General features: G+C 46.8%; 1 long non-coding RNA gene across 1 annotated transcript; it reads left to right on the forward strand.

Moving 5' to 3' along the window:
* Positions 1–4,039: 4,039 nt before the first annotated feature.
* On the forward strand, positions 4,040–6,574 carry LOC111258159. Its single transcript, XR_002678752.1, has 2 exons — positions 4,040–4,289; positions 5,211–6,574. It is a non-coding gene; the product is annotated as an uncharacterized LOC111258159 (long non-coding RNA).
* The last annotated feature ends 52 nt before the right edge of the window (positions 6,575–6,626 follow it).

Raw genomic sequence — 6,626 nt, forward strand, 5'->3', positions numbered from 1 at the left:
TATAGGGATGTATATATATGTACATTGCATTCTTTTTCGCCTATCTAACACTTGCTTAATTTTTCCGTGGATTTTAATTGCAGATTAGGCCTCGGCTACACGGTTCGCATCTCCGTGAGCAACAACTTCTAAATATAGGCGCTAATTTATGTTGTTTCATTTTGCGTGAAAAGGTAAACCTGAAGGGTACCTATTATCACCTAGAACACGAATTAGCACAATAAGATAGATACATTAGCCTTTGTGAGTGGGAGAATCAAGAGTACCGCCAAGGCTAGCCTTCGTGAGTGGCAAAAAAACATGTTTTAAATGTACACTCTAATGATGTGTGTGTGTGTCTATATATATATATATATATATATATATATGATTCTATTTCCTTATTATTATTTCGTATGCTTAAATTGAATTTATGTAACATATATTCTATGTCGATCACTATAACTTCTTCAATTCGGTCACACACTAGACTGTTAAAGTGAAATTAGTAGGAACCAAAAGTTTTAAAAACTTATGGGAAGCAGTTTTGGCAAATTCAAATTTCAATTGCTAATTTTTTTGGTCGGAACAACATTTCTAGGAGCGGGTGGTGGCGTCACCCGCCCCTGCAAAATAGTTTGCAGGGGCAGTTGATGGCATCACCTGCCCCTGAAGACACCATTACCAGGGGTGGGTGACCATCACCCGCCCCTAAAAACAGCTTTACAGGGGCGGGCCTTTTACACGCTCCTGCAAACAGCTATTTGTAGCTGTGAAAACTAGAAGCGGGTGGTGCGCCCACCCTGCAAATGCAATTTCAACCGCCCCTAGAAACCATTTTTGTTGTAGTGTGTTGCACATCTTTGCACCTGTCTAAATCATGTAAAGCTTTCATTAGTCATATAGAAACTAGCTTTATGTCATATTGCTTGTTGTTTATTGTGTATTCCACAAAATTTTAGTGACTTTTATGTTCAATAAAGCTCAGTAAATTTTAAGTGGTGTGGAACCATGAATAAATGAAAAATGGACTTTTTTCTATCTCAAACTATTGTGTTTTGCCCAAGTTGGAAATGGATAGTGGGTTTGCATACAACTTATAAGGTGCGGCGATGCCACATATATTGATAGTCTTTTGAGTTAAGTTAGACTTGAGAGATCTTAGTTGTTTGTGGGCTCCCTTTGGATCTAGGACTGGCCCTATTTGTTTCAGCTTCTAGGTATTTCTGGGCAATTATCTTTCGGGATGTCTAAAATCTAGATGTCCTTAAAAACCCAAAGTTGAAAGAACAAACCTCGGTGCTTCTGACTTTTGGCTTTTGGGGTTATCTCTTTTAGACATCCCAAAAGATGGCCATGCAAAATGAAGAAGTTAAAACAAACAGAGCCGAGACCAGCCTTGATGGGGGTGCACGGCTACTTGCTCGATATCAGATCCTAGGGTTCAAAAACCTGGAATAATTAATGCTCGGGGAACACACAATGGAATGACCTTAAGGTCACACGTGAGAGTATAAAGCCTGTGTAATGGGGATACGGAGGGGAGGGGGAACTGCTGAGTTTAATATAGGACGTGCTTGCGGTTGGCAGCCTTGGTTTGCCATGCCGCAGTGTGGCGTGCCAGTAGGAAATCGGCGCCACACTCCGTGGCGTGAAATGGTCCAGACTTCACCTGTTTTGCTTGTGGCTGCCAGTACTGAATTACCAACTAACACCGGTAGAAAACTCGCCTTTAGTCCCGGTTGGTATGAGCCAAATCTCCTGAAAATCCATTCGGGATAAAGTAATCGAGACGAAAGGGGTCCTAAAGCCCCGGACAAAAGAGTTTTCAAAAAAATAAAATAAAAAGCCTGCTCGGACCCGTGCCACTCTGCCCCGCGCCTGCTGGCGCCGCTCCGTGCCCTAGGCCACCAGCCCCACGTTGCTCCGCCCTGCACCGGCCCCACGCAGCTCCACCTCGCCGCTGTGCCCCATGTCAATCCATCCCACACCAGCCCTGTGCCGCCGGCTGACCGCACGCGCCCACACCAGCTTTGCCCTCGCCCCGCTACTGCTCCTCACTCCTAGTGAGGGGGAAGCAGAGGGGGAAGGGGAGGGGCAACAGAGGGATGGGGTGGTGGCAGCGCAAGGAGAAGAGGTGGAGGCAAAGAGTTAGGGAGAGGAGGAGAGAGGGAGGGAGAGAAGATAAGGATGAGAGGAGATCAGGAGGTGGAGGCGCATGCAGGAGCCCGTGGAGGAGAGAGAGAGAGGAGGGGGCGCGCAAAACAGGGGTTCCTTTTTTTCCGGTTGTAAACACCAACCGGGACTAAAGGCCTTCCTTTAGTCCCGGTTGGTAATTCCAACCGGTACCAACCGGGACTATCCCTGTTGGAATTACCAACCGGGACTAGGGGGCTTTAGTCCGAGTTGGTGTTTCCAACCGGGACAAAAGGTCCCTCAGAGCCACTGGCCTTTACAACCGGGATTAAAGAGGCTCTTTAGTCTCGGTTGGTGAGTCCTCCGCCAGTGACTGAGTTTCAGTCCCGGTTGGTAAACCTTTAGTCACGGGCCAAATATTAACCGAAATAAAAGGAGGTGGATGGAAGATCAGTTCTCTGCTTAATGCACTAAGCACTGCCTAATTTTTTATGGCTACCGCACCTGTGGCTTGACAAATGGTGGGCGAGAACCAAGCAGGCCCATAGTCCCGCATGTTGAGCAGCCCTCACCTTTCGTGTCTGCTTTTTGTTATTATGAATTAGGTCAAGACCTTGTTTGACTGTGGGCTCCAGTAGACCTGGTCACCAGTGCATACTCTAACACAAACAATTAAGATTGGACGAATGCGAATTTAAAAGTTAATTTTCACAAAAACCTATTACTTTCGTGTCCTATGAGTCACAAAAATACTACGTTATATGCTTGCTCTCTATAACTCTATTGTTTTCAGTTCTTTATTATTTAATTTTCTATAATGCATTGGGATGCCAATATATTGAAAACGGTACGCACCTGGCTTACAACTAAAAAATTGTGAGCATATTGATAAAGATTAATGGGTGTAATATAGATGCAAATTTAATGGATTATTTTAAGTTATTTTTTAAGTATTAGTGGTGGACAATTTAGTTTCAAATTTAGATGGTTATTTTAAATTATTTCTTATAATGCATAAGTGGGTAGTTTATATGAAGATTAGGGGTTACTTTAGATTATTTTATATAATGGGAGACGTAGATAATTTAGATATAGATTTAGGAGGTTACTTTAGGCTATTTTCATAATGACGCAGCTGGTTAATTTTTTGCAAACATAATAGATCCCATAGCTATGATTATTTGAGTCTACCGATTGATGGCTAGATGTTTTTCCTTTTTTGAGAATTTCTAAGATTTCTCATCTCTTCAAGAGTACCCACATAGATCCTAGGTGGCTTGACGTGAAGGGTTAAAAAAAACTTTCAGTTAGTAATAGTAAAAATTATCAGGCGCAAGTTTGAATTTTTGCAATGCTACAGCCGAATTTTCATCAATCGGAACTAGCAGTCTAGCACTGTCCTGTACTTATGCATAACTGGGCGTTGGTTTGCATGTAGGGTTTAAAACACTACGCCAAAATCAATTTGTGCTGGCACAAGTTAGCGAGTGTGATTGACACCCACCAGCACAGTGCTTCGTCAGGCCGACGGAGAAGCACCTATCAGCACAGTGACCACTATGCTAGCGGGCTACATAAGCATCCACCAGCACAGATATAGACCCATTTATGCTGGCGGGTGTTTATGTCACCCGTCAGCACATGTACTCTTACGATATTTATCTCTTCCTCTCATGTGTCTCTTCGGTACCTCACATCTCTATATTATGTGTATCCTCTCTCACCATCTCTGTCTTTATCTCTTTTCTCTCTCACCTTATCTCTATCTCCTCCTGCCCGGCACTTGGGCAGGTGGCGCGGGATGCCGGCACGGGCACCCCGCGGGGCAGCCTTGGGAGGCGCGGGCGGCCTGCTCCGGCGGCTTGGGCGGCGCGGGGGCGGACGGGAGCAGGTCCGGCGGGCGGCTCCTGGAGCAGATCCGTCGGCTCGGATGGCGCGGGGGCGGCCTGCTCCGGCCAGCTCAGGTCCGTTCGCTGCCCCTGCAATCGCGGGGACGAGATCCAGGGCGCGGCGTCCAAGTACGGCGGCATGGTGCGCCCGGACGGCGGCGGCGGGAGTCGGCCTTCATCCAGAAGCACTGGGCGCTGCGGCAGCTCCGGCGCGGCGACCAGCAGTCGTGGCGGCCGCAGCGCGGCCTGCAGGAGAAGCCCGTCGCCGTGCTCAAGGCCTGGATTGTATGTTTTTTCTTCCGCATCTGGCATTGTCAGGTCTCGAACTGGTTCATCAACGCCCGTGTGATGCAATCGCGACGAGCCTGGAGAGACGGAAGCCTCGTGTGCGGGCACGCATGCTGTGTGTGCCTGTGTCTTGTACTCCTGTTGTTTTCCGGCGGCGGAAGCAGCGGCCGGCCGAAGGGGTTTTCTTTTATTATTCCAAAAATCGCTGGCTAGCGGGCCACCTAACCACCGGCCAGCACAGTGAGCCACTCTGCTGGTGGACGAGCACGTGCCAGCACAGAGAGCTATTTGTGCTTACTCAAAGGTGCTAGCGGGTGCTAGACCCACCAGCACAGTGGGGTTTTGACTACCAGTAAAAATCGTTTTTGGCGTAGCGAAGAGCGCTAGTGTTTACATACGTGGGTGCTTGTGACTTGCTTGAGAAACAAAGCTCAGTCCGTGCTGGCCATCATATTTACTATACACATTACATTTTCTTATTCTTGTTTTGAAACGTCATTTCGTGGCAAACATGCATCATGCGTAGATAGATCAGAAAGAAAAAAATATGAGCAAATAATTTCGAAACTAATCAAATATATACTTCCTACTGAATATTAATTCGATTTTACAGCTTTATTTCTTCTGAAATGACCGGGCATAATTCGAGTTTACATCTTTTATTTCTTCTTAGATGACCAGGCATAATTATTTTTTTATACTTGGGCGTATAATTGAATGACCAAGTTGAGATGTGACTTGGTCTAATTGTAATGAGTGATTGCCTGAATGATTTGAGATTTTTCCGTTTGAGTCCATATTTCATATATGCATGATTATGCTAACGGCTAACCCGATGTGTTGTTGTGTGTGTTGCGTTGTGGTGTGTTTGAGTAAAACTGATATTATATGTTGTGTCTCTTGGCTTGTGATATGCAGGTGTTGGATGTGACATGACGGTCGATAGCATGAGGTGAAGGTCAAGTGAAAAGTTCATGCCGATGGACCAAGGGCGGTGAAGGGTGGACACAAGGTGCTTGGACTGAGGGACCCGAAGAATTCGGGTAAAATCATGGGCGATCCACGTTGATGTATAGAAGAGAAAGAGTACATGGAAGGCATGAAGATGGTGTCGGTCGAGTCAAGCAGGACGAAGGCAAATCAAATAGGCAGAGTAGGAGCGGCAACAAAAGACTTAGAGGCATCGAAGGCTTGGCGGAAGCGAGACACGAGTCGATATCGGTGAGTCACGTCTTGTGCGGCGTGCAAGAGGGTTTGACCTCAAAATCGGGTGTGACTCACATCTAGCTTGATGTGCAAGAGGATTTCCTAGTTGGAGTCTCAAAAACAGGGCCGCATCCGTTGTGCCCCCATATTGTTGACGAAGGGCACAGGGTGTCGGCCAGGCATCCCCAGGCCTACCAGAAGACCTGTACGGGCCCACTCAAGAAAACGTACTTGAAACCTACTCAGACATGAAGACTACTCTGCAAGGCAAGTAGGCTTCATAGACTCTCCGAAGACTAGTCGGATCGTCACCGTTACGGTTTCCCCTACCGGATCATCACTGACTTGGGATCCAACTTCAACAACCATGACTTCTGAGAGTATTGCGAGAACAGCGGAATCGACGTACGTTACGTCTCCGTCGCTCACCCAAGGACCAACAGCCAAGTCGAGCAAGCCAACGGCATGTTACTCGAAGCTCTCAAGAAAAGGCTGCATGACATTTGCAACACCAAAGGAGGCAAATGGCTCAAAGAACTACCCAACGTTCTCTGGGGGCTACGTACTCAACCGTGCAAGCCTACTAGGCAATCAACCTACTTCCTCGTGTACAGGTCGGAAGCCATACTCCATGCAGACGTCATGTGGCGATCCCCCGCAGTAGAGCAATACGAAGAAGGGGTAGCAGAGGAGACAAGACGCTTGGACCTTGACAGACTGGAAGAAATACGAAGTGCAGCACTGGTACAATCAGTCAAATATCTTGAAGGACTACGCCGCTACCATCATCGTAATGTCAAAGAACGTTCCTTCAATGTGGGTGACGTGGTCCTCAAGCGTATCCAAGATACATCAGGGCTGCACAAATTCAATTTGCAATGGGAAGGACCTTACACCATATCCAAGGTTACAGGACCTGGATCATACCGGTTATAGGAACTCTCCGGCGAAGAAGTCGTAAACTCTTGGAACATAGAGCACTTATGCCGCTACTACCCGTAGCTAGCAGACTACAAGACATGTACTCGGGTCTTCACCCATAACTCATCAGTCTTGATCAATAAAGTTCACTTCGGCAATCCTTGACTACTCGTTCTTGCCGCATTTAAGCAATTTGCAACCGCAAGT

This window comes from Setaria italica, chromosome VIII, assembly GCF_000263155.2.
Source record: "Setaria italica strain Yugu1 chromosome VIII, Setaria_italica_v2.0, whole genome shotgun sequence".
In the NCBI taxonomy this organism is placed as follows: domain Eukaryota; kingdom Viridiplantae; phylum Streptophyta; class Magnoliopsida; order Poales; family Poaceae; genus Setaria; species Setaria italica.